The sequence below is a fragment of the Phyllobates terribilis genome, unplaced genomic scaffold (assembly GCF_046119375.1).
Source record: "Phyllobates terribilis strain yellow unplaced genomic scaffold, ASM4611937v1 Scaffold_3__8_contigs__length_932513732, whole genome shotgun sequence".
NCBI lineage: Eukaryota > Metazoa > Chordata > Amphibia > Anura > Dendrobatidae > Phyllobates > Phyllobates terribilis.
The window spans coordinates 2918707-2942079 of NW_027362763.1; the positions used below are offsets into that span (position 1 = coordinate 2918707).

Below are 23373 nucleotides of genomic sequence, written 5' to 3' on the forward strand. Positions count from 1 at the left end.
GGGTACCTTAAGCATTTTGGTATAGTGGTGAGCAAACCTGCCTTCCAAGCAGTTGACCTGTGATTGATTCCTGGTCAATGCTATACTTATGTGGGTTTTTTTTTCCTGGCACGTTTTACTTTTTACTAATAATTTTGTATTGTTAGTGCAGAAAATGTAAGAAAAAAACATGGCTTCTGTAAGTGTTGGTGGTATATTGGTGAGAATCGCTGCCTTCCAAGCAGTTGACCCTAGTTCGATTCTCAGCCAACACATGAATTGTTTTTCACATTTGGTGATGCTTTTAGTCTGTTTTAATTTTTCGTGTTAAGTCTCAGGCTCTTCTTTCTTCTTAGAGTTTAGCAACCACGAAAATGAGAAAAAAATTGAAGAGAATATTTCTTAGCTTTTTTTCAACTGTCTCATCTAACTGATCTTCTGCTCTTCAGTTGTTGATTAAACACTTTGTAGGGTTAGTCTTCAATATGAAAGCAATGTCAGGGTTGGCATTGGTGTTATGCTGGTGGGTGTAGTTGCTTATAAAACAATAGGCCATAGTTTAATTCTTGAAGAACTCATTGTTTTTTTGCATTTGGTGGTGTTTGGAATCTTTTTCACTTTCTGTGCTAAGGCTTATGCTTTTATTTCTTTCTTGGTAACACTTTAGCTACCTTAGTTGGCAAAAAGCAAAGCTAATTGAGAGAATTTGTAGGCAGAGGTGGAAAAGCTACATAACTGATTCCAAAAACTCCTCTGTCTTTAGAGTTAGTGTTAAAAATGCCAAAAATGGCAGAGGTCTTTAGGGGGAATTTGGTGCTGCTGTTGACTCTTTGTAATCTGTTTGAGCTAAGGCTCATAGTGTACTTTCTTTCTTGGTAAGAGTTTAGTTACCTTATTGGCAAAAAAGTGAAAATAATTGAGAGAATTGTAAGAATTGGTGGAAAAGCTCCATAGCTGATTCACAAGAATTCATCTTTGAGTTTTGGACAATGCTTTGCCTTGTTTTTAAACTTTTTAGTAATTGGCTCTTTCAAGACATATTCAGTCCTCCTTTTTTTAAGTAAAACTTTAGCAGATTTAACAGCCATAATCCCAAACCAGTCAAGTTGGTTCATGCATTGGTGGTATAGTGGTGAGCATAGCTGCTTCTCAAGCAGTTGACCCGGGTTCGATTCCCGGCCAATGCAATACTTATGTAGATTTATTTCTGGCATATCATACATTTTACAAACTATTTTGTAATGTTAGTGCAGAAAATGTAAAAAAAAAGGCTGATCCTGTAAGCATTGGTGGTATAGTGGTGAGCATAGCTGCCTTCCAAGCAGTTGACCCGGGTTCGATTCCTGGCCAATGCAAAACTTAGGTGTGTATTTTTTTCAGGCACGTCATACTTTTTACTAACAATTTTGTAGGGTTAGTGCAGAAAATGTGAAAAAAATGCTGGGTACCTTAAGCATTTTTGGTATAATGGTGAGCAAACCTGCCTTCCAAGCAGTTGACCTGCGATTGATTCCTGGTCAATGCAATACTTATGTGGGGTTTTTTTTCCTGGCACGTCTTACTTTTTACTAATAATTTTGTATTGTTAGTGCAGAAAATGAAAGCAAAAAACATGGCTTCTGTAATTGTTGGTGGTATAGTGGTGAGCATCGCTGCCTTCCAAGTAGTTGACCCGAGTTCGATTCTCAGCCAACGCATGAATTGTTTTTCACATTTGGTGATGCTTTTAGTCTGTTTTAATTTTTCGTGTTAAGTCTCAGGCTCTTCTTTCTTCTTAGAGTTTAACATCCACGAAAATGAGAAAAAAATTGAAGAGAATATTTCTTAGCATTTTTTCAACTGTCTCATCTAACTGATCTTCTGCTCTTCAGTTGTTGATTAAACACTTTGTAGGGTTAGTCTCCAATATGAAAGCAATGTCAGGGTTGGCATTGGTGTTATGCTGGTGGGTGTAGATGCTTTTAAAACAATAGGCCATAGTTTAATTCTTGAATAACTCATTGTTTTTTTGCATTTGGTGGTGTTTGGACTCTTTTTCACTTTCTGTGCTAAGGCTTATGCTTTTATTTCTTTCTTGGTAACACTTTAGCTACCTTAGTTGGCAAAAAGCAAAGCTAATTGAGAGAATTTGTAGGCAGAGGTGGAAAAGCTACATAACTGATTCCAAAAACTCCTCTGTCTTTAGAGTTAGTGTTAAAAATGCCAAAAATGGCAGAGGTCTTTAGGGGGAATTTGGTGCTGGTGCTGACTCTTTGTAGTCTTTTTGAGCTAAGGCTCATAGTGTACTTTCTTTCTTGGTAAGAGTTTAGTTACCTTATTGTCAAAAAAGTGAAACTAATTGAGAGAATTGTAAGAATTGGTGGAAAAACACCATAGCTGATTCACAAGAATTCATCTTTGAGTTATGGACAATGCTTTGCCTTGTTTTTAAACTTTTTAGTAATTGGCTCTTTCAAGACATATTCAGTCCTCCTTTTTCTAAGTAAAACTTTAGCAGATTTAACGGCCATAATCCTAATCCAGTCAAGTCGGTTCATGCATTGATGGTATAGTGGTGAGCATAGCTGCTTCCCAAGCAGTTGACCCGGGTTCGATTCCCGGCCAATGCAATACTTATGTAGATTTATTTATGGCATATCATACATTTTACAAACTATTTTGTAATGTTAGTGCAGAAAATGTAAAAAAAAAGGCTGATCCTGTAAGCATTGGTGGTATAGTGGTGAGCATAGCTGCCTTCCAAGCAGTTGACCCGGGTTCAATTCCTGGCCAATGCAAAACATGGGTGTGTTTTTTTTTCAGGCACGTCATAATTTTTACTAACAATTTTGTAGGGTTAGTGCAGAAAATGTGAAAAAAATGCTGGGTACCTTAAGCATTTTTGGTATAGTGGTGAGCAAACCTGCCTTCCAAGCAGTTGATCTGCGATTGATTCCTGATCAATGCAATACTTATGTGGGGTTTTTTTTCCTGGCACGTCTTACTTTTTACTAATAATTTTGTATTGTTAGTGCAGAAAATGTAAGAAAAAAACATGGCTTCTGTAAGTGTTGGTAGTATAGTGGTGAGCATAGCTGCCTTCCAAGCTGTTGACCCGGGTTTGATTCCCGGCCAACGCATGAATTGTTTTTCACATTTGGTGATGCTTTTTGTCTGTTTTAATTTTTCGTGTTAAGGCTCATGCTCTTCTTTCTTCTTAGAGTTTAGCAACCACGAAAATGAGAAAAAAATTGAAGAGAATATTTCTTAGATTTTTTTCAACTGTCTCATCTAACTGATCTTCTGCTCTTCAGTTGTTGATGAAATACTTTGTAGGGTTAGTCTCCAATACGAAAGCAATGTCAGGGTTGGCATTGGTGTTATGCTGGTGGGTGTAGTTGCTTTTAAAACAATAGGCCATAGTTTAATTCTTGAAGAACTCATTGTTTTTTTCCATTTGGTGGTGTTTGGACTCTTTTTCACTTTCTGTGCTAAGGCTTATGCTTTTATTTCTTTCTTGGTAACACTTTAGCTACCTTAGTGGGCAGAAAGCAAAGCTAATTGAGAGAATTTGTAGGCAGAGGTGGAAAAGCTACATAACTGATTCCAAAAACTCCTCTGTCTTTAGAGTTAGTGTTAAAAATGCCAAAAATGGCAGAGGTCTTTAGGGGGAATTTGGTGCTGCTGTTGACTCTTTGTAATCTGTTTGAGCTAAGGCTCATAGTTTACTTTCTTTCTTGGTAAGAGTTTAGTTACCTTATTGTCAAAAAAGTGAAACTAATTGAGAGAATTGTAAGAATTGGTGGAAAAACTCCATAGCTGATTCACAAGAATTCATCTTTGAGTTTTGGACAATGCTTTGCCTTGTTTTTAAACTTTTTAGTAATTGGCTCTTTCAAGACATATTCAGTCCTCCTTTTTCTAAGTAAAACTTTAGTAGATTTAACGGCCATAATCCCAAACCAGTCAAATTGGTTCATGCATTGATGGTATAGTGGTGAGCATAGCTGCTTCCCAAGCAGTTGACCCAGGTTCGATTCCCGGCCAATGCAATACTTATGTAGTTTTATTTCTGGCATATCATACATTTTACAAACTATTTTGTAATGTTAGTGCAGAAAATGTAAAAAAAAAAGCTGATCCTGTAAGCATTGGTGGTATAGTGGTGAGCATAGCTGCCTTCCAAGCAGTTGACCTGGGTTCGATTCCCGGCCAATGCAAAACATGGGTGTGTTTTTTTTTCAGGCACGTCATAATTTTTACTAACAATTTTGTAGGGTTAGTGCAGAAAATGTGAAAAAAATGCTGGGTACCTTAAGCATTTTTGGTATAGTGGTGAGCAAGCCCGCCTTCCAAGCAGTTGACCTGCGATTGATTCCTGGTCAATGCAATACTTCTGTGGGTTTTTTTTTTCCTGGCACGTCTTACTTTTTACTAATAATTTTGTATTGTTAGTGCAGAAAATGTAAGAAGAAAACATGGCTTCTGTAAGTGTTGGTGGTATAGTGGTGAGAATAGCTGCCTTCCAAGCTGTTGACCCGGGTTTGATTCCCGGCCAATGCATGAATTGTTTTTCACATTTGGTGATGCTTTTAGTCTGTTTTAATTTTTCGTGTTAAGGCTCATGCTCTTCTTTCTTCTTAGAGTTTAGCAACCACGAAAATGAGAAAAAAATTGAAGAGAATATTTCTTAGATTTTTTTCAACTGTCTCATCTAACTGATCTTCTGCTCTTCAGTTGTTGATTAAATACTTTGTAGGGTTAGTCTCCAATACGAAAGCAATGTCAGGGTTGGCATTGGTGTTATGCTGGTGGGTGTAGTTGCTTTTAAAACAATAGGCCATAGTTTAATTCTTGAAGAACTCATTGTTTTTTTGCATTTGGTGGTGTTTGGAATCTTTTTCACTTTTTGTGCTAAGGCTTATGCTTTTATTTCTTTCTTGGTAACACTTTAGCTACCTTAGTGGGCAGAAAGCAAAGCTAATTGAGAGAATTTGTAGGCAGAGGTGGAAAAGCTACATAACTGATTCCAAAAACTCCTCTGTCTTTAGAGTTAGTGTTAAAAATGCCAAAAATGGCAGAGGTCTTTAGGGGGAATTTGGTGCTGCTGTTGACTCTTTGTAATCTGTTTGAGCTAAGGCTCATAGTGTACTTTCTTTCTTGGTAATAGTTTAGTTACCTTATTGCAAAAAAGTGAAACTAATTGAGAGAATTGTAAGAATTGGTGGAAAAGCTCCATAGCTGATTCACAAGAATTCATCTTTGAGTTTTGGACAATGCTTTGCCTTGTTTTAAAACTTTTTAGTAATTGGCTCTTTCAAGACATATTCAGTCCTCCTTTTTCTAAGTAAAACTTTAGCAGATTTAACGGCCATAATCCCAAACCAGTCAAGCTGGTTCATGCATTGGTGGTATAGTGGTGAGCATAGCTGCTTCCCAAGCAGTTGACCCGGGTTCGATTCCCGGCCAATGCAATACTTATGTAGTTTTATTTCTGGCATATCATACATTTTACAAACTATTTTGTAATGTTAGTGCAGAAAATGTAAAAAAAAAAGCTGATCCTGTAAGCATTGGTGGTACAGTGATGAGCATAGCTGTCTTCCAAGCAGTTGACCCGGGTTCGATTCCCAGCCAATGCAAAACATGGGTGTGGTTTTTTTTCAGGCACGTCATAATTTTTACTAACAATTTTGTAGGGTTAGTGCAGAAAATGTGAAAAAAATGCTGGGTACCTTAAGCATTTTTGGTATAGTGGTGAGCAAACCTGCCTTCCAAGCAGTTGACCTGCGATTGATTCCTGGTCAATGCAATACTTATGTGGGTTTTTTTTTTCCTGGCACGTCTTACTTTTTACTAATAATTTTGTATTGTTAGTGCAGAAAATGTAAGAAAAAAACATGGCTTCTGTAAGTGTTGGTGGTATAGTGGTGAGCATAGCTGCCTTTCAAGCTGTTGACCCAGGTTCGATTCCTGGCCAACGCATGAATTGTTTTTCACATTTGGTGATGCTTTTAGTCTGTTTTAATTTTTCGTGTTAAGGCTCATGCTCTTCTTTCTTCTTAGAGTTTAGCAACCACGAAAATGAGAAAAAAATTGAAGAGAATATTTCTTAGATTTTTTTCAACTGTTTCATCTAACTGATCTTCTGCTCTTCAGTTGTTGGTTAAATACTTTGTAGGGTTAGTCTCCAATACGAAAGCAATGTCAGGGTGGGCATTGGTGTTATGCTGGTGGGTGTAGTTGCTTTTAAAACAATAGGCTATAGTTTAATTCTTGAAGAACTCATTGTTTTTTTGCATTTGGTGGTGTTTGGAATCTTTTTCACTTTCTGTGCTAAGGCTTATGCTTTTATTTCTTTCTTGGTAACACTTTAGGTACCTTAGTGGGCAGAAAGCAAAGCTAATCGAGAGAATTTGTAGGCAGAGGTGGAAAAGCTACATAACTGATTCCAAAAACTCCTCTGTCTTTAGAGTTAGTGTTAAAAATGCCAAAAATGGCAGCGGTCTTTAGGGGGAATTTGGTGCTGCTGTTGACTCTTTGTAATCTGTTTGAGCTAAGGCTCATAGTGTACTTTCTTTCTTGGTAAGAGTTTAGTTACCTTATTGTCAAAAAAGTGAAACTAATTGAGAGAATTGTAAGAATTGGTGGAAAAGCTCCATAGCTGATTCACAAGAATTCATCTTTGAGTTTTGGACAATGCTTTGCCTTGTTTTTAAACTTTTTAGTAATTGGCTCTTTCAAGACATATTCAGTCCTCCTTTTTCTAAGTAAAACTTTAGCAGATTTAACGGCCATAATCCCAAACCAGTCAAGCTGGTTCATGCATTGGTGGTATAGTGGTGAGCATAGCTGCTTCCCAAGCAGTTGACCCGGGTTCGATTCCCGGCCAATGCAATCCTTATGTAGTTTTATTTCTGGCATATCATACATTTTACAAACTATTTTGTAATGTTAGTGCAGAAAATGTAAAAAAAAAAGCTGATCCTGTAAGCATTGGTGGTATAGTGGTGAGCATAGCTGCCTTCCAAGCAGTTGACCCGGGTTCGATTCCTGGCCAATGCAAAACATGGGTTTGTTTTTTTTTCAGGCACGTCATAATTTTTACTAACAATTTTGTAGGGTTAGTGCAGAAAATGTGAAAAAAATGCTGGGTACCTTAAGCATTTTTGGTATAGTGGTGAGCAAACCTGCCTTCCAAGCAGTTGACCTGCGATTGATTCCTGGTCAATGCAATACTTATGTGGGTTTTTTTTTTCCTGGCACGTCTTACTTTTTACTAATAATTTTGTATTGTTAGTGCAGAAAATGTAAGAAAGAAACATGGCTTCTGTAAGTGTTGGTGGTATAGTGGTGAGCATAACTGCCTTCCAAGCTGTTGACCCAGGTTCGATTCCTGGCCAACGCATGAATTGTTTTTCACATTTGGTGATGCTTTTAGTCTGTTTTAATTTTTCGTGTTAAGGCTCATGCTCTTCTTTCTTCTTAGAGTTTAGCAACCACGAAAATGAGAAAAAAATTGAAGAGAATATTTCTTAGATTTTTTTCAACTGTCTCATCTAACTGATCTTCTGCTCTTCAGTTGTTGATTAAATACTTTGTAGGGTTAGTCTCCAATACGAAAGCAATGTCAGGGTGGGCATTGGTGTTATGCTGGTGGGTGTAGTTGCTTTTAAAACAATAGGCTATAGTTTAATTCTTGAAGAACTCATTGTTTTTTTGCATTTGGTGGTGTTTGGAATCTTTTTCACTTTCTGTGCTAAGGCTTATGCTTTTATTTCTTTCTTGGTAACACTTTAGCTACCTTAGTGGGCAGAAAGCAAAGCTAATTGAGAGAATTTGTAGGCAGAGGTGGAAAAGCTACATAACTGATTCCAAAAACTCCTCTGTCTTTAGAGTTAGTGTTAAAAATGCCAAAAATGGCAGAGGTCTTTAGGGGTAATTTGGTGCTGGTGCTGACTCTTTGTAATCGTTTTTAGCTAAGGCTCATAGTGTACTTTCTTTCTTGGTAAGAGTTTAGTTACCTTATTGGCAAAAAAGTGAAAATAATTGAGAGAATTGTAAGAATTGGTGGAAAAGCTCCATAGCTGATTCACAAGAATTCATCTTTGAGTTTTGGACAAAGCTTTTCCTTGTTTTTAAACTTTTTAGTAATTGGCTCTTTCAAGACATATTCAGTCCTCCTTTTTTTAAGTAAAACTTTAGCAGATTTAACAGCCATAATCCCAAACCAGTCAAGTTGGTTCATGCATTGGTGGTATAGTGGTGAGCATAGCTGCTTCCCAAGCAGTTGACCCGGATTCTATTCCCGGCCAATGCAATACTTATGTAGTTTTATTTCTGGCATATCATACATTTTACAAACTATTTTGTAATGTTAGTGCATTAAATGTAAAAAAAAAGCTGATCCTGTAAGCATTGGTGGTATAGTGGTGAGCATAGCTGCCTTCCAAGCAGTTGACCCGGGTTCGATTCCCGGCCAATGCAAAACATAGGTGTGTTTTTTTTTCAGGCACGTCATAATTTTTACTAACAATTATGTAGGGTTAGTGCAGAAAATGTGAAAAAAATGCTGGGTACCATAAGCATTTTTGGTATAGTGGTGAGCAAACCTGCCTTCCAAGCAGTTGACCTGCAATTGATTCCTGGTCAATGCAATACTTACGTGGGTTTTTTTTTTCCTGGCACGTCTTACTTTTTACTAATAATTTTGTATTGTTAGTGCAGAAAATGTAAGAAAAAAACCTGGCTTCTGTAAGTGCTGGTGGTATAGTGGTGAGCATAGCTGCCTTCCAAGCTGTTGACCCGGGTTCGATTCCTGGCCAACGCATGAATTGTTTTTCACATTTGGTGATGCTTTTAGTCTGTTTTAATTTTTCGTGTTAAGGCTCATGCTCTTCTTTCTTCTTAGAGTTTAGCAACCACGAAAATGAGAAAAAAATTGAAGAGAATATTTCTTAGATTTTTTTCAACTGTCTCATCTAACTGATCTTCTGCTTTTCAGTTGTTGATTAAATACTTTGTAGGGTTAGTCTCCAATACGAAAGCAATGTCAGGGTTGGCATTGGTGTTATGCTGGTGGGTGTAGTTGCTTTTAAAACAATAGGCCATAGTTTAATTCTTGAAGAACTCATTGTTTTTTTCCATTTGGTGGTGTTTGGAATCTTTTTCACTTTCTGTGCTAAGGCTTATGCTTTTATTTCTTTCTTGGTAACACTTTAGCTACCTTAGTGGGCAGAAAGCAAAGCTAATTGAGAGAATTTGTAGGCAGAGGTGGAAAAGCTACATAACTGATTCCAAAAACTCCTCTGTCTTTAGAGTTAGTGTTAAAATTGCCAAAAATGGCAGAGGTCTTTAGGGGGAATTTGGTGCTGCTGTTGACTCTTTGTAATCTGTTTGAGCTAAGGCTCATAGTGTACTTTCTTTCTTGGTAAGAGTTTAGTTACCTTATTGTCAAAAAAGTGAAACTAATTGAGAGAATTGTAAGAATTGGTGGAAAAGCTCCATAGCTGATTCACAAGAATTCATCTTTGAGTTTTGGACAAAGCTTTTCCTTGTTTTTAAACTTTTTAGTAATTGGCTCTTTCAAGACATATTCAGTCCTCCTTTTTTTAAGTAAAACTTTAGCAGATTTAACAGCCATAATCCCAAACCAGTCAAGTTGGTTCATGCATTGGTGGTATAGTGGTGAGCATAGCTGCTTCCCAAGCAGTTGACCCGGATTCTATTCCCGGCCAATGCAATACTTATGTAGTTTTATTTCTGGCATATCATACATTTTACAAACTATTTTGTAATGTTAGTGCAGAAAATGTAAAAAAAAAGCTGATCCTGTAAGCATTGGTGGTATAGTGGTGAGCATAGCTGCCTTCCAAGCAGTTGACTCGGGTTCGATTCCCGGCCAATGCAAAACATAGGTGTGTTTTTTTTTCAGGCACGTCATAATTTTTACTAACAATTATGTAGGGTTAGTGCAGAAAATGTGAAAAAAATGCTGGGTATCATAAGCATTTTTGGTATAGTGGTGAGCAAACCTGCCTTCCAAGCAGTTGACCTGCAATTGATTCCTGGTCAATGCAATACTTACGTGGGTTTTTTTTTTCCTGGCACGTCTTACTTTTTACTAATAATTTTGTATTGTTAGTGCAGAAAATGTAAGAAAAAAACCTGGCTTCTGTAAGTGCTGGTGGTATAGTGGTGAGCATAGCTGCCTTCCAAGCTGTTGACCCGGGTTCGATTCCTGGCCAACGCATGAATTGTTTTTCACATTTGGTGATGCTTTTAGTCTGTTTTAATTTTTCGTGTTAAGGCTCATGCTCTTCTTTCTTCTTAGAGTTTAGCAACCACGAAAATGAGAAAAAAATTGAAGAGAATATTTCTTAGATTTTTTTCAACTGTCTCATCTAACTGATCTTCTGCTTTTCAGTTGTTGATTAAATACTTTGTAGGGTTAGTCTCCAATACGAAAGCAATGTCAGGGTTGGCATTGGTGTTATGCTGGTGGGTGTAGTTGCTTTTAAAACAATAGGCCATAGTTTAATTCTTGAAGAACTCATTGTTTTTTTCCATTTGGTGGTGTTTGGAATCTTTTTCACTTTCTGTGCTAAGGCTTATGCTTTTATTTCTTTCTTGGTAACACTTTAGCTACCTTAGTGGGCAGAAAGCAAAGCTAATTGAGAGAATTTGTAGGCAGAGGTGGAAAAGCTACATAACTGATTCCAAAAACTCCTCTGTCTTTAGAGTTAGTGTTAAAATTGCCAAAAATTGCAGAGGTCTTTAGGGGGAATTTGGTGCTGCTGTTGACTCTTTGTAATCTGTTTGAGCTAAGGCTCATAGCGTACTTTCTTTCTTGGTAAGAGTTTAGTTACCTTATTGTCAAAAAAGTGAAACTAATTGAGAGAATTGTAAGAATTGGTGGAAAAGCTCCATAGCTGATTCACAAGAATTCATCTTTGAGTTTTGGACAAAGCTTTTCCTTGTTTTTAAACTTTTTAGTAATTGGCTCTTTCAAGACATATTCAGTCCTCCTTTTTTTAAGTAAAACTTTAGCAGATTTAACAGCCATAATCCCAAACCAGTCAAGTTGGTTCATGCATTGGTGGTATAGTGGTGAGCATAGCTGCTTCCCAAGCAGTTGACCCGGATTCTATTCCCGGCCAATGCAATGCTTATGTAGTTTTATTTCTGGCATATCATACATTTTACAAACTATTTTGTAATGTTAGTGCAGAAAATGTAAAAAAAAAGCTGATCCTGTAAGCATTGGTGGTATAGTGGTGAGCATAGCTGCCTTCCAAGCAGTTGACCCGGGTTCGATTCCCGGCCAATGCAAAACATGGGTGTGTTTTTTATTCAGGCACGTCATAATTTTTACTAACAATTTTGTAGGGTTAGTGCAGAAAATGTGAAAAAAATGCTGGGTACCTTAAGCATTTTTGGTATAGTGGTGAGCAAACCTGCCTTCCAAGCAGTTGACCTGCGATTGATTCCTGGTCAATGCAATACTTATGTGGGTTTTTTTTTTCCTGGCACGTCTTACTTTTTACTAATAATTTTGTATTGTTAGTGCAGAAAAAGTAAGAAAAAAACATGGCTTCTGTAAGTGTTGGTGGTATAGTGGTGAGCATAGCTGCCTTCCAAGCTGTTGACCCGGGTTCAATTCCTGGCCAACGCATGAATTGTTTTTCACATTTGGTGATGCTTTTAGTCTGTTTTAATTTTTCGTGTTAAGGCTCATGCTCTTCTTTCTTCTTAGAGTTTAGCAACCACGAAAATGAGAAAAAAATTGAAGAGAATATTTCTTAGATATTTTTCAACTGTCTCATCTAACTGATCTTCTGCTCTTCAGTTGTTGATTAAATACTTTGTAGGGTTAGTCCCCAATACGAAAGCAATGTCAGGGTTGGCATTGGTGTTATGCTGGTGGGTGTAGTTGCTTTTAAAACAATAGGCCATAGTTTAATTCTTGAAGAACTCATTGTTTTTTTCCATTTGGTGGTGTTTGGAATCTTTTTCACTTTCTGTGCTAAGGCTTATGCTTTTATTTCTTTCTTGGTAACACTTTAGCTACCTTAGTGGGCAGAAAGCAAAGCTAATTGAGAGAATTTGTAGGCAGGGGTGGAAAAGCTACATAACTGATTCCAAAAACTCCTCTGTCTTTAGAGTTAGTGTTAAAAATGCCAAAAATGGCAGAGGTCTTTAGGGGGAATTTGGTGCTGCTGTTGACTCTTTGTAATCTGTTTGAGCTAAGGCTCATAGTGTACTTTCTTTCTTGGTAAGAGTTTAGTTACCTTATTGTCAAAAAAGTGAAAATAATTGAGAGAATTGTAAGAATTGGTGGAAAAGCTCCATAGCTGATTCACAAGAATTCATCTTTGAGTTTTGGACAAAGCTTTTCCTTGTTTTTAAACTTTTTAGTAATTGGCTCTTTCAAGACATATTCAGTCCTCCTTTTTTTAAGTAAAACTTTAGCAGATTTAACAGCCATAATCCCAAACCAGTCAAGTTGGTTCATGCATTGGTGGTATAGTGGTGAGCATAGCTGCTTCCCAAGCAGTTGACCCGGATTCTATTCCCGGCCAATGCAATACTTATGTAGTTTTATTTCTGGCATATCATACATTTTACAAACTATTTTGTAATGTTAGTGCATTAAATGTAAAAAAAAAGCTGATCCTGTAAGCATTGGTGGTATAGTGGTGAGCATAGCTGCCTTCCAAGCAGTTGACCCAGGTTCGATTCCCGGCCAATGCAAAACATAGGTGTGTTTTTTTTTCAGGCACGTCATAATTTTTACTAACAATTATGTAGGGTTAGTGCAGAAAATGTGAAAAAAATGCTGGGTACCATAAGCATTTTTGGTATAGTGGTGAGCAAACCTGCCTTCCAAGCAGTTGACCTGCAATTGATTCCTGGTCAATGCAATACTTACGTGGGTTTTTTTTTTCCTGGCACGTCTTACTTTTTACTAATAATTTTGTATTGTTAGTGCAGAAAATGTAAGAAAAAAACCTGGCTTCTGTAAGTGCTGGTGGTATAGTGGTGAGCATAGCTGCCTTCCAAGCTGTTGACCCGGGTTCGATTCCTGGCCAACGCATGAATTGTTTTTCACATTTGGTGATGCTTTTAGTCTGTTTTAATTTTTCGTGTTAAGGCTCATGCTCTTCTTTCTTCTTAGAGTTTAGCAACCACGAAAATGAGAAAAAAATTGAAGAGAATATTTCTTAGATTTTTTTCAACTGTCTCATCTAACTGATCTTCTGCTTTTCAGTTGTTGATTAAATACTTTGTAGGGTTAGTCTCCAATACGAAAGCAATGTCAGGGTTGGCATTGGTGTTATGCTGGTGGGTGTAGTTGCTTTTAAAACAATAGGCCATAGTTTAATTCTTGAAGAACTCATTGTTTTTTTCCATTTGGTGGTGTTTGGAATCTTTTTCACTTTCTGTGCTAAGGCTTATGCTTTTATTTCTTTCTTGGTAACACTTTAGCTACCTTAGTGGGCAGAAAGCAAAGCTAATTGAGAGAATTTGTAGGCAGAGGTGGAAAAGCTACATAACTGATTCCAAAAACTCCTCTGTCTTTAGAGTTAGTGTTAAAATTGCCAAAAATGGCAGAGGTCTTTAGGGGGAATTTGGTGCTGCTGTTGACTCTTTGTAATCTGTTTGAGCTAAGGCTCATAGTGTACTTTCTTTCTTGGTAAGAGTTTAGTTACCTTATTGTCAAAAAAGTGAAACTAATTGAGAGAATTGTAAGAATTGGTGGAAAAGCTCCATAGCTGATTCACAAGAATTCATCTTTGAGTTTTGGACAAAGCTTTTCCTTGTTTTTAAACTTTTTAGTAATTGGCTCTTTCAAGACATATTCAGTCCTCCTTTTTTTAAGTAAAACTTTAGCAGATTTAACAGCCATAATCCCAAACCAGTCAAGTTGGTTCATGCATTGGTGGTATAGTGGTGAGCATAGCTGCTTCCCAAGCAGTTGACCCGGATTCTATTCCCGGCCAATGCAATACTTATGTAGTTTTATTTCTGGCATATCATACATTTTACAAACTATTTTGTAATGTTAGTGCAGAAAATGTAAAAAAAAAGCTGATCCTGTAAGCATTGGTGGTATAGTGGTGAGCATAGCTGCCTTCCAAGCAGTTGACTCGGGTTCGATTCCCGGCCAATGCAAAACATAGGTGTGTTTTTTTTTCAGGCACGTCATAATTTTTACTAACAATTATGTAGGGTTAGTGCAGAAAATGTGAAAAAAATGCTGGGTATCATAAGCATTTTTGGTATAGTGGTGAGCAAACCTGCCTTCCAAGCAGTTGACCTGCAATTGATTCCTGGTCAATGCAATACTTACGTGGGTTTTTTTTTTCCTGGCACGTCTTACTTTTTACTAATAATTTTGTATTGTTAGTGCAGAAAATGTAAGAAAAAAACCTGGCTTCTGTAAGTGCTGGTGGTATAGTGGTGAGCATAGCTGCCTTCCAAGCTGTTGACCCGGGTTCGATTCCTGGCCAACGCATGAATTGTTTTTCACATTTGGTGATGCTTTTAGTCTGTTTTAATTTTTCGTGTTAAGGCTCATGCTCTTCTTTCTTCTTAGAGTTTAGCAACCACGAAAATGAGAAAAAAATTGAAGAGAATATTTCTTAGATTTTTTTCAACTGTCTCATCTAACTGATCTTCTGCTTTTCAGTTGTTGATTAAATACTTTGTAGGGTTAGTCTCCAATACGAAAGCAATGTCAGGGTTGGCATTGGTGTTATGCTGGTGGGTGTAGTTGCTTTTAAAACAATAGGCCATAGTTTAATTCTTGAAGAACTCATTGTTTTTTTCCATTTGGTGGTGTTTGGAATCTTTTTCACTTTCTGTGCTAAGGCTTATGCTTTTATTTCTTTCTTGGTAACACTTTAGCTACCTTAGTGGGCAGAAAGCAAAGCTAATTGAGAGAATTTGTAGGCAGAGGTGGAAAAGCTACATAACTGATTCCAAAAACTCCTCTGTCTTTAGAGTTAGTGTTAAAATTGCCAAAAATTGCAGAGGTCTTTAGGGGGAATTTGGTGCTGCTGTTGACTCTTTGTAATCTGTTTGAGCTAAGGCTCATAGCGTACTTTCTTTCTTGGTAAGAGTTTAGTTACCTTATTGTCAAAAAAGTGAAACTAATTGAGAGAATTGTAAGAATTGGTGGAAAAGCTCCATAGCTGATTCACAAGAATTCATCTTTGAGTTTTGGACAAAGCTTTTCCTTGTTTTTAAACTTTTTAGTAATTGGCTCTTTCAAGACATATTCAGTCCTCCTTTTTTTAAGTAAAACTTTAGCAGATTTAACAGCCATAATCCCAAACCAGTCAAGTTGGTTCATGCATTGGTGGTATAGTGGTGAGCATAGCTGCTTCCCAAGCAGTTGACCCGGATTCTATTCCCGGCCAATGCAATGCTTATGTAGTTTTATTTCTGGCATATCATACATTTTACAAACTATTTTGTAATGTTAGTGCAGAAAATGTAAAAAAAAAGCTGATCCTGTAAGCATTGGTGGTATAGTGGTGAGCATAGCTGCCTTCCAAGCAGTTGACCCGGGTTCGATTCCCGGCCAATGCAAAACATGGGTGTGTTTTTTATTCAGGCACGTCATAATTTTTACTAACAATTTTGTAGGGTTAGTGCAGAAAATGTGAAAAAAATGCTGGGTACCTTAAGCATTTTTGGTATAGTGGTGAGCAAACCTGCCTTCCAAGCAGTTGACCTGCGATTGATTCCTGGTCAATGCAATACTTATGTGGGTTTTTTTTTTCCTGGCACGTCTTACTTTTTACTAATAATTTTGTATTGTTAGTGCAGAAAATGTAAGAAAAAAACATGGCTTCTGTAAGTGTTGGTGGTATAGTGGTGAGCATAGCTGCCTTCCAAGCTGTTGACCCGGGTTCAATTCCTGGCCAACGCATGAATTGTTTTTCACATTTGGTGATGCTTTTAGTCTGTTTTAATTTTTCGTGTTAAGGCTCATGCTCTTCTTTCTTCTTAGAGTTTAGCAACCACGAAAATGAGAAAAAAATTGAAGAGAATATTTCTTAGATATTTTTCAACTGTCTCATCTAACTGATCTTCTGCTCTTCAGTTGTTGATTAAATACTTTGTAGGGTTAGTCCCCAATACGAAAGCAATGTCAGGGTTGGCATTGGTGTTATGCTGGTGGGTGTAGTTGCTTTTAAAACAATAGGCCATAGTTTAATTCTTGAAGAACTCATTGTTTTTTTCCATTTGGTGGTGTTTGGAATCTTTTTCACTTTCTGTGCTAAGGCTTATGCTTTTATTTCTTTCTTGGTAACACTTTAGCTACCTTAGTGGGCAGAAAGCAAAGCTAATTGAGAGAATTTGTAGGCAGGGGTGGAAAAGCTACATAACTGATTCTAAAAACTCCTCTGTCTTTAGAGTTAGTGTTAAAAATGCCAAAAATGGCAGAGGTCTTTAGGGGGAATTTGGTGCTGCTGTTGACTCTTTGTAATCTGTTTGAGCTAAGGCTCATAGTGTACTTTCTTTCTTGGTAAGAGTTTAGTTACCTTATTGTCAAAAAAGTGAAACTAATTGAGAGAATTGTAAGAATTGGTGGAAAAGCGCCATAGCTGATTCACAAGAATTCATCTCTGAGTTTTGGACAAAGCTTTGCCTTGTTTTTAAACTTTTTAGTAATTGGCTCTTTCAAGACATATTCAGTCCTCCTTTTTCTAAGTAAAACTTTAGCAGATTTAACGGCCATAATCCCAAACCAGTCAAGTTTGTTCATGCATTGGTGGTATAGTGGTGAGCATAGCTGCTTCCCAAGCAGTTGACCGGGGTTCGATTCCCGGCCAATGCAATACTTATGTAGTTTTATTTCTGGCATATCATACATTTTACAAACTATTTTGTAGTGTTAGTGCAGAAAATGTAAAAAAAAAAGCTGACCCTGTAAGCATTGGTGGTATAGTGGTGAGCATAGCTGCCTTCCAAGCAGTTGATCCGGGTTCGATTCCTGGCCAATGCAAAACATAGGTGTGTTTTTTTTTCAGGCAGGTCATAATTTTTACTAACAATTTTGCAGGGTTAGTGCAGAAAATGTGAAAAAAATGCTGGGTACCTTAAGCATTTTTGGTATAGTGGTGAGCAAACCTGCCTTCCAAGCAGTTGACCTGCGATTGATTCCTGGTCAATGCAATACTTATGTGGGTTTTTTTTTCCTGGCACGTCTTACTTTTTACTAATAATTTTGTATTGTTAGTGCAGAAAATGTAAGAAAAAAACATGGCTTCTGTAAGTGTTGGTGGTATAGTGGTGAGCATAGCTGCCTTCCAAGCTGTTGACCCGGGTTCGATTCCTGGCCAATGCATGAATTGTTTTTCACATTTGGTGATGCTTTTAGTCTGTTTTAATTTTTCGTGTTAAGGCTCATGCTCTTCTTTCTTCTTAGAGTTTAGCAACCACGAAAATGAGAAAAAAATTGAAGAGAATATTTCTTAGATTTTTTTCAACTGTCTCATCTAACTGATCTTCTGCTCTTCAGTTGTTGATTAAATACTTTGTAGGGTTAGTCTCCAATACGAAAGCAATGTCAGGGTTGGCATTGGTGTTATGCTGGTGGGTGTAGTTGCTTTTAAAACAATAGGCCATAGTTTAATTCTTGAAGAACTCATTGTTTTTTTCCATTTGGTGGTGTTTGGAATCTTTTTCACTTTCTGTGCTAAGGCTTATGCTTTTATTTCTTTCTTGGTAACACTTTAGCTACCTTAGTGGGCAGAAAGCAAAGCTAATTGAGAGAATTTGTAGGCAGAGGTGGAAAAGCTACATAACTGATTCCAAAAACTCCTCTGTCTTTAGAGTTAGTGTTAAAAATGCCAAAAATGGCAGAGGTCTTTAGGGGGAATTTGGTGCTGCTGTTGACTCTTTGTAATCTGTTTGAGCTAAGGCTCATAATGTACTTTCTTTCTTGGTAAGAGTTTAGTTACCTTATTGGCAAAAAAGTGAAAATAATTGAGAGAAATGTAAGAATTGGTGGAAAAGCTCCATAGCTGATTCACAAGAATTCATCTTTGAGTTATGGACAATGCTTTGCCTTGTTTTTAAACTTTTTATTAATTGGCTCTTTCAAGACATATTCAGTCCTCCTTTTTTAAGTAAAACTTTAGCAGATTTAACAGCCAAAATCCCAAACCAGTCAAGTGGGTTCATGCATTGGTGGTATAGTGGTGAGCATAGCTGCTTACTAACCAGTTGACCCGTGTTTGATTCCCGGCCAATGCTATACTTATGTAGTTTTATTTCTGGCATATCATACATTTTACAAACTATTTTGTAATGTTAGTGCAGAAAATGTAAAAAAAAATAGCTGACCCTGTAAGCATTGGTGGTATAGTGGTGAGCATAGCTGCCTTCCAAGCAGTTGACCCGGGTTCAATTCTCGGCCAATACAAAACATCGGTGTATTTTTTTTTTCAGGCACGTCATACTTTTTACTAACAATTTTGTAGGGTTAGTGCAGAAAATGTGAAAAAAATGCTCGGTACCTTAAGCATTTTTGGTATAGTGGTGAGCAAACCTCCCTTCCAAGCAGTTGACCTGCGATTGATTCCTGGTCAATGCAATACTTATGTGGTTTTTTTTTTCCTGGCACGTCTTACTTTTTACTAATAATTTCGCATTGTTAGTGCAGAAAATGTAAGAAAAAAACATGGCTTCTGTAAGTGTTGGTGGTATAGTGGTGAGAATCGCTGCCTTCCAAGTAGTTGACCCGCGTTTGATTCCCGGCCAACGCATGAATTGTTTTTCACATTTGGTGATGCTTTTAGTCTGTTTTAATTTTTCGTGTTAAGTCTCAGGCTCTTCTTTCTTCTTTGAGTTTAGCAACCACGAAAATGAGAAAAAAATTGAAGAGAATATTTCTTAGATTTTTTTCAACTGTCTCATCTAACTGATCTTCTGTTCTTCAGTTGTTGATTAAACACTTTGTAGGGTTAGTCTCCAATCTGAAAGCAATGTCAGGGTTGGCATTGGTGTTATGCTGGTGGGTGTAGTTGCTTTTAAAACAATAGGCCATAGTTTAATTCTTGAAGAACTCATTGTTTTTTTGCATTTGGTGGTGTTTGGACTCTTTTTCACTTTTTGTGCTAAGGCTTATGCTTTTATTTCTTCTTGGTAACACTTTAGCTACCTTAGTTGGCAAAAAGCGAAGCTAATTGATAGAATTTGTAGGCAGAGGTGGAAAAGCTACATAACTGATTCCAAAAACTCCTCTGTCTTTAGAGTTAGTGTTAAAAATGCCAAAAATGGCAGAGGTCTTTAGGGGTAATTTGGTGCTGGTGCTGACTCTTTGTAATCTTTTTGAGCTAAGGCTCATAGTGTACTTTCTTTCTTGGTAAGAGTTTAGTTACCTTATTGGCAAAAAAGTGAAAATAATTGAGAGAATTGTAAGAATTGGTGGAAAAGCTCCATAGCTGATTCACAAGAATTCATCTTTGAGTTTTGGACAATGCTTTGCCTTGTTTTTAAACTTTTTAGTAATTGGCTCTTTCAAGACATATTCAGTCCTCCTTTTTTTAAGTAAAACTTTAGCAGATTTAACAGCCATAATCCCAAACCAGTTAAGTTGGTTCATGCATTGGTGGTATAGTGGTGAGCATAGCTGCTTCCCAAGCTGTTGACCCGGGTTCGATTCCTGGCCAATGCAATACTTATGTAGTTTTATTTCTGGCATATCATACATTTTACAAACTATTTTGTAATGTTAGTGCAGAAAATGTAAAAAAAAAACTGACCCTGTAAGCATTGGTGGTATAGTGGTGAGCATATCTACCTTCCAAACAGTTGACCTGGGTTCAATTCCTGGCCAATGCAAAACATAGGTGTTTTTTTTTTTCAGGCACGTCATACTTTTTACTAACAATTTTTTAGGGTTAGTGGAGAAAATGTGAAAAAAATGGTGGGTACCTTAAGCATTTTTGGTATAGTGGTGAGCAAACCTGCCTTCCAAGCAGTTGACCTGCGATTGATTCCTGGTCAATGCAATACTTATGTGGGTTTTTTTTTCCTGGCACGTCTTACTTTTTACTAATAATTTTGTATTGTTAGTGCAGAAAATGTAAGAAAAAAACATGGCTTCTGTAAGTGTTGGTGGTATAGTGGTGAGCATAGCTGCCTTCCAAGCAGTTGACCTGGGTTCGATTGCTGGCCAACGCATGAATTATTTTTCACATTTGGTGATGCTTTTAGTCTGTTTTAATTTTTCGTGTTAAGGCTCATGCTCTTCTTTCTTCTTAGAGTTTAGCAACCACGAAAATGAGAAAAAAATTGAAGAGAATATTTCTTAGATTTTTTTCAACTGTCTCATCTAACTGATCTTCTGCTCTTCAGTTGTTGATTAAATACTTTGTAAGGTTAGTCTCCAATACGAAAGCAATGTCAGGGTTGGCATTGGTGTTATGCTGGTGGGTGTAGTTGCTTTTAAAACAATAGGCCATAGTTTAATTCTTGAAGAACTCATTGTTTTTTTGCATTTGGTGGTGTTTGGAATCTTTTTCACTTTCTGTGCTAAGGCTTATGCTTTTATTTCTTTCTTGGTAACACTTTAGCTACCTTAGTGGGCAGAAAGCAAAGCTAATTGAGAGAATTTGTAGGCAGAGGTGGAAAAGCTACATAACTGATTCCAAAAACTCCTCTGTCTTTAGAGTTAGTGTTAAAAATGCCAAAAATGGCAGAGGTCTTTAGGGGGAATTTGGTGCTGCTGTTGACTCTTTGTAATCTGTTTGAGCTAAGGCTCATAGTGTACTTTCTTTCTTGGTAAGAGTTTAGTTACCTTATTGGCAAAAAAGTGAAAATAATTGAGAGAAATGTAAGAATTGGTGGAAATGCTACATAGCTGATTCACAAGAATCCATCTTTGAGTTTTGGACAATGCTTTGCCTTGTTTTTAACTTTTCAGTAATTGGCTCTTTCAAGACATATTCAGTAGAGATGAGCGTTGTTCTACTCGAACTGTTCGCCAATCTCAAATTCGAGCTGTTTTGGGCGGTGTTCGAACCATTCGGCGAACACGAACAATTTGAGAAAAATTCGGCTGTTCGAGGTTATGTTCGATAACTGTTCGTGCACCAAAATCATAACTGGATTTTTTCTCAGTAATGATGAAAATTAATGTTAATGCGCAGTTTGAGTGTACAGCGGGGTGGGGGGAGGGGCAGGGGATGGATCTCTGCAGGAACAATGAAGATCTCCATTTTTTTTTCTCTTTCCCGCATTTGCAGTGGGGAGGTGCAATCTGTCAGCCTATCAGCAGCGCACACACGGAGCGAAGTGCTTTTTTTCACATAAGCAAGGGCATGTGTCATTGGCAGTGTATGTCACATGTCCTTGCCCTATAAGACCAAGCCATTTTCCCCGTCGCCACCATTTTCTCACTGCTGCAGCTGCGTGTTAGACGGCACCGCTGTTGCTGTGTGCGCTATACCTTGTTAATTTCAAGCCAATTTTCGCACAAATCTACAGATAGCTTGGGAGTAGGGAATAGTTGTGATTGCAGTCCTTGTAAGGACTAGGTTACAGCATTTCCTACGACTTTTATCAGGCAGGTCTGTGCTCTTAAATAGATAGATTGTGGGAGTAAAGACTAATTGTAATTGGAGTCCTTTTCAGGACTAGGTTACATCAGTTCCTATCAGTTTTTGCCAGGCAGGTCTGTGCCAGTGCTGTGCAAGTTTTTTTCACAGCATTTGGCTGAATCTAGCAAAGCTAATCCTTTTTGGCCTATTGCAGAGTGTGTTAGTCAGTGGAGTAGCCTATCTGTGTTGCAAGATATACCAACTGTGTATAGAATACCAATTTTTTTACTGCACCTAGTGAAGTAAAATCTTTTGGGCATAGCATCATTCTATTAGTCCATCTATACTGACCTCCATCAGGTTGCAAATTGAATATAATTTTTTTCTGCATCTAGCTCTGAAAAAATATTGGGCTTCTAGCAGTGTGTGGGATTGTTCTAATTATCCATCTATACAGACCTCCATCAGTTTGCAAACTGAATACATTTTTTTCTGCATCTACCTCTGAAAAAATATTGGGCTTCTAGCTGTGTGTGTGACTTGTTCTATTAATCCATCTATACAGACCTCCATCAGGTTGCAAACTGAATATATTTTTTTCTGCATCTACCTCTGAAAAAATATTGGGCTTCTAGCTGTGTGTGGGACTTGTTCTATTAATCCATCTATACAGACCTCCATCAGGTTGCAAACTGAATATATTTTTTTCTGCATCTACCTCTGAAAAAATATTGGGCTTCTAGCTGTGTGTGGGACTTGTTCTATTAATCCATCTATACAGACCTCCATCAGGTTGCAAACTGAATATATTTTTTTCTGCATCTACCTCTGAAAAAATATTGGGCTTCTAGCTGTGTGTGGGACTTGTTCTATTAATCCATCTATACAGACCTCCATCAGGTTGCAAACTGAATATATTTTTTTCTGCATCTACCTCTGAAAAAATATTGGGCTTCTAGCTGTGTGTGGGACTTGTTCTATTAATCCATCTATTCAGACCTCCATCAGGTTGCAAACTGAATATATTTTTTTCTGCATCTACCTCTGAAAAAATATTGGGCTTCTAGCTGTGTGTGGGACTTGTTGTATTAGTCCATCTATACTGACCTCCATCAGGTTGCAAACTGAATATATTTTTTTCTGCATCTACCTCTGAAAAAATATTGGGCTTCTAGCTGTGTGTGGGACTTGTTCTATTAATCCATCTATACAGACCTCCATCAGGTTGCAAACTGAATATATTTTTTTCTGCATCTACCTCTGAAAAAATATTGGGCTTCTAGCTGTGTGTGGGACTTGTTCTATTAATCCATCTATACAGACCTCCATCAGGTTGCAAACTGAATATATTTTTTTCTGCATCTACCTCTGAAAAAATATTGGGCTTCTAGCTGTGTGTGGGACTTGTTCTATTAATCCATCTATACAGACCTCCATCAGGTTGCAAACTGAATATATTTTTTTCTGCATCTACCTCTGAAAAAATATTGGGCTTCTAGCTGTGTGTGGGACTTGTTCTATTAATCCATCTATACAGACCTCCATCAGGTTGCAAACTGAATATATTTTTTTCTGCATCTACCTCTGAAAAAATATTGGGCTTCTAGCTGTGTGTGGGACTTGTTGTATTAGTCCATCTATACTGACCTCCATCAGGTTGCAAACTGAATATATTTTTTTCTGCATCTACCTCTGAAAAAATATTGGGCTTCTAGCTGTGTGTGGGACTTGTTCTATTAATCCATCTATACAGACCTCCATCAGGTTGCAAACTGAATATATTTTTTTCTGCATCTACCTCTGAAAAAATATTGGGCTTCTAGCTGTGTGTGGTTAATCCACCTATACAGAC

At 37.4% G+C, this 23373-nt stretch overlaps 17 non-coding genes across 17 annotated transcripts; all 17 read left to right on the forward strand.

Annotated features, from left to right (window-relative positions):
- Positions 1–1262: 1262 nt before the first annotated feature.
- TRNAG-UCC (transfer RNA glycine (anticodon UCC)) lies at positions 1263–1334 on the forward strand. The gene has a single exon. It is a non-coding gene; the product is annotated as a tRNA-Gly (tRNA).
- A 1182-nt stretch (positions 1335–2516) lies between these two features.
- On the forward strand, positions 2517–2588 carry TRNAG-CCC (transfer RNA glycine (anticodon CCC)). Its single transcript has one exon. It is a non-coding gene; the product is annotated as a tRNA-Gly (tRNA).
- Positions 2589–2684: 96 nt separating this feature from the next.
- Positions 2685–2756, forward strand: TRNAG-UCC (transfer RNA glycine (anticodon UCC)). Its single transcript has one exon. It is a non-coding gene; the product is annotated as a tRNA-Gly (tRNA).
- A 1350-nt stretch (positions 2757–4106) lies between these two features.
- Positions 4107–4178, forward strand: TRNAG-UCC (transfer RNA glycine (anticodon UCC)). Its single transcript has one exon. It is a non-coding gene; the product is annotated as a tRNA-Gly (tRNA).
- A 1182-nt stretch (positions 4179–5360) lies between these two features.
- Positions 5361–5432, forward strand: TRNAG-CCC (transfer RNA glycine (anticodon CCC)). Its single transcript has one exon. It is a non-coding gene; the product is annotated as a tRNA-Gly (tRNA).
- Positions 5433–5871: 439 nt separating this feature from the next.
- On the forward strand, positions 5872–5943 carry TRNAE-UUC (transfer RNA glutamic acid (anticodon UUC)). Its single transcript has one exon. It is a non-coding gene; the product is annotated as a tRNA-Glu (tRNA).
- Positions 5944–6783: 840 nt separating this feature from the next.
- Positions 6784–6855, forward strand: TRNAG-CCC (transfer RNA glycine (anticodon CCC)). Its single transcript has one exon. It is a non-coding gene; the product is annotated as a tRNA-Gly (tRNA).
- A 96-nt stretch (positions 6856–6951) lies between these two features.
- On the forward strand, positions 6952–7023 carry TRNAG-UCC (transfer RNA glycine (anticodon UCC)). The gene has a single exon. It is a non-coding gene; the product is annotated as a tRNA-Gly (tRNA).
- A 1350-nt stretch (positions 7024–8373) lies between these two features.
- On the forward strand, positions 8374–8445 carry TRNAG-UCC (transfer RNA glycine (anticodon UCC)). The gene has a single exon. It is a non-coding gene; the product is annotated as a tRNA-Gly (tRNA).
- Positions 8446–9795: 1350 nt separating this feature from the next.
- On the forward strand, positions 9796–9867 carry TRNAG-UCC (transfer RNA glycine (anticodon UCC)). Its single transcript has one exon. It is a non-coding gene; the product is annotated as a tRNA-Gly (tRNA).
- Positions 9868–11217: 1350 nt separating this feature from the next.
- On the forward strand, positions 11218–11289 carry TRNAG-UCC (transfer RNA glycine (anticodon UCC)). Its single transcript has one exon. It is a non-coding gene; the product is annotated as a tRNA-Gly (tRNA).
- A 1350-nt stretch (positions 11290–12639) lies between these two features.
- On the forward strand, positions 12640–12711 carry TRNAG-UCC (transfer RNA glycine (anticodon UCC)). The gene has a single exon. It is a non-coding gene; the product is annotated as a tRNA-Gly (tRNA).
- A 1350-nt stretch (positions 12712–14061) lies between these two features.
- On the forward strand, positions 14062–14133 carry TRNAG-UCC (transfer RNA glycine (anticodon UCC)). The gene has a single exon. It is a non-coding gene; the product is annotated as a tRNA-Gly (tRNA).
- Positions 14134–15483: 1350 nt separating this feature from the next.
- On the forward strand, positions 15484–15555 carry TRNAG-UCC (transfer RNA glycine (anticodon UCC)). The gene has a single exon. It is a non-coding gene; the product is annotated as a tRNA-Gly (tRNA).
- A 1183-nt stretch (positions 15556–16738) lies between these two features.
- On the forward strand, positions 16739–16810 carry TRNAG-CCC (transfer RNA glycine (anticodon CCC)). Its single transcript has one exon. It is a non-coding gene; the product is annotated as a tRNA-Gly (tRNA).
- A 96-nt stretch (positions 16811–16906) lies between these two features.
- Positions 16907–16978, forward strand: TRNAG-UCC (transfer RNA glycine (anticodon UCC)). Its single transcript has one exon. It is a non-coding gene; the product is annotated as a tRNA-Gly (tRNA).
- Positions 16979–19582: 2604 nt separating this feature from the next.
- Positions 19583–19654, forward strand: TRNAG-CCC (transfer RNA glycine (anticodon CCC)). The gene has a single exon. It is a non-coding gene; the product is annotated as a tRNA-Gly (tRNA).
- Positions 19655–23373: the final 3719 nt, after the last annotated feature.